This window comes from Populus euphratica, unplaced genomic scaffold (assembly GCF_000495115.2).
Source record: "Populus euphratica unplaced genomic scaffold, PopEup_1.0 scaffold5703.1, whole genome shotgun sequence".
Lineage (NCBI taxonomy): Eukaryota > Viridiplantae > Streptophyta > Magnoliopsida > Malpighiales > Salicaceae > Populus > Populus euphratica.
This window is the reverse complement of record NW_011505486.1, coordinates 783-3,432: the sequence shown is the minus strand read 5'-3', so window position 1 is coordinate 3,432 and position 2,650 is coordinate 783. Positions and strand designations below refer to the sequence as shown.

At 34.4% G+C, this 2,650-nt stretch overlaps 1 long non-coding RNA gene across 1 annotated transcript; it reads left to right on the top strand.

Moving 5' to 3' along the window:
- The first annotated feature begins 1,010 nt into the window (after nucleotides 1-1,010).
- LOC105120228 (uncharacterized) lies at nucleotides 1,011-1,631 on the top strand. Its single transcript, XR_841277.1, has 2 exons — nucleotides 1,011-1,122; nucleotides 1,363-1,631. It is a non-coding gene; the product is annotated as an uncharacterized LOC105120228 (long non-coding RNA).
- Nucleotides 1,632-2,650: the final 1,019 nt, after the last annotated feature.

The following is a 2,650-nucleotide window of genomic DNA, read 5'->3' as shown; positions in this document are numbered from 1 at the left end:
TGCAAATGTATATGAATAATCAACACCATAAATTTAAGTATAGCCCTTAACAACTAGCCTAGTTTTATATTTGTTTATGGTGCTATCTACATTTAATTTGATCTTGAATATCCACTACACACTAATAATGTTTTTGTCTGGTGGTTTGTCAACTAGTTTCCATGTGTAGTTTTTTTCAATTATTTTTACCTTTTTCTGCATTATTTTTTGCTATTCTAGGTTCTACTGAGCTTCTTCAAAGCCTTCTAATTCACAAACTGTTACATTACTCTTTTGGTAAATGTCTTCTAGAAATTTGGTGTTTTTAATTAGTGAATCATTAATTGATTTATCATGTAATAAAGGTTTGATTTGATTTTTAAATATCTTATTTTTTTATGAGTCTCCCATATCCCATTATTTTTCTTCATAAAAATAAACATTCTAATAATTGCTATCTTTTAAGTCTGAGGATTATATACTTTATAGGTTTTATTGCCAACAAAACATATACTATCAAAGATTTAAAAAAAGCTTAGCGGAGGTTTGTTTTTAAACAAAACTTCAAAAAGTATCTTTTCTTTCACAAAGCATATAATTTTATTGGAAGTTGGTTTTAAAAATAAACAGTTGTGTTACTTGCTTATAGAGACTAGGAGCACTCTTTATTATTGCAGAAAATAACAAAACAGAAATAACAAAGCTTTGTCAGCAGCCTTGAAGCAAAGTTCAGCAGAATGAGGATACATGGTTCTGGCTTGGCTGGCTGCATTCATAATGTTACTTAATGTCTGCGCCACGAGTGAATATCTTCTGTCTCTCTTTTGAGCATTCAATGATTAGCCTTCCGCAGCTTGGTGTTTGTCTGCAGTATGGGTTTGGTGTATACGATAATTTTTCCCAAAGCAAAAGGGTTTATATGATATTTCTCGATCTCTTATTCTTCTTCCACCCCAAATTAAGTTTTTTTCTAGCCATTGTTTTTCCTCCACGAGCTTATTAATTGGTTTAATTTTCTTTTCTACAGAAGATACATTCTTTTCATGTCAAAAATGGGTTTTGAGCAACTTGAAGCTGCACAAAATAAGCGACAGAATGCATGGCAGCAGCTCCAGACAACCAAAGACAAGCCTAACTAAGAAGGTAAATACTTGCAAATTGGAGGAGCACAAGTTTGTATATATTTGATACTTGGGAAGCCCTAATGAGCTTTGGGCACCATAAATGGCAGCCTTTCTCTGTTCCCTTAAACCCTCATTAATTTCCCTCAAATTTCTTATCATTGCGGTGCTACTTCGGGACTCAACATCAAATAAGTAAAATTAAAATTCGCATTATGATCTGTAATTATAAGATGTCCATTTCCTTTTTTAATTCTTCCAGGTTGGTTTCTTCTCAGGGCGTAAGAAAGAGAGCCTTTTTAAATCTCCTGATGATCCCAAGGGCAAGGTTGGTGTGGCTGGAAGTGGGAAGGGCTTGACAGAGTTCCAGAAGAGGGAGAAGCATTTGCATCTCAAGGGTGGAAGCGTTGAGACTGGTGATTAGATTCGATTAGATTAGATTAGAGTTGCATTGTTTTCTTCCTTCCTCATAACCTTACTCTATAGGCTTTTGCACCAACTGATCCAGCAGCAAAGATACTGAACTTCTGGTTAAGCAATGTAGTCTCAACGACGCCCAAGTGCATGGTGAGCTTGTGAGTATCTGAACTTTTAGGACTTGCTAATTTCTCGAAAACTTAATCTATGCTTTTTTCTTTGTTTCTTATTTTTCCAAGTATCTTTCGTTCTTTAAATATTTTCCAATAGGCTCCAGAAATAAAATGAGTAACATATGCTCTTTGTTCATAGTGGATTAGGCTGATAATATAAAGGAAATCCCCACAGATTCAGCAAATAATCCCTTGCCTCCTGCAGAGGATTATGCAACCATCATTCAAGCCTAATATCAAGCTTGTAACGGCAAATAAATCTTCAATGTAAATACAGTGTAAATGCTAGACGCAATCTTAGCTTTGTTTCTAAATTCAAGTCTGCAGTCCTATATATATATATGTTAATAGTTGTATGATTCATAAAAACAAAAAGATTTACTATTCTGAAGTTTATCAATTAGCTCAATTTTCTAAAAACTTCATATCTTCATCATGGTATCAGAGCAAGAAATCTCCAACGAGAATTCGATCCCTCACAATCATAATCCAATCTCAACTCCACCCTCTCCAACTGAAACACCCCTGATTGCTCTCAACATCACATCTCAAATAAATGATAAACTTACCCCCTCTACATTTCTTCAATGGCACACTCAATTTGAAGCCCTACTCATCGGATATGATCTTCTTGACTATGTCGCTGGAGAAAAAACATGTCTCATACCCACCAACACATCAATATGTGTTGTCCAACGAACTCACTGGATAAGGCAAGATAAGCTTATCCTCAGTGCCATTTTGGCATCTACATCTACTGTCATCACTCCTCTCATCTCAATGGCCAAGACATCAAAGGATGCATGGCACAAATTACATACTCTATGTTGTAACCCAATTTTGGATTCACTAAAATTTTCTCGAATGTTATTTTATTTTATTATTCATAACAAAAAAAATAAATAAAAAAAGTTTAAAATATATTTTCTCGAGTCAACCGCATCTTTCGATCAAAACCGA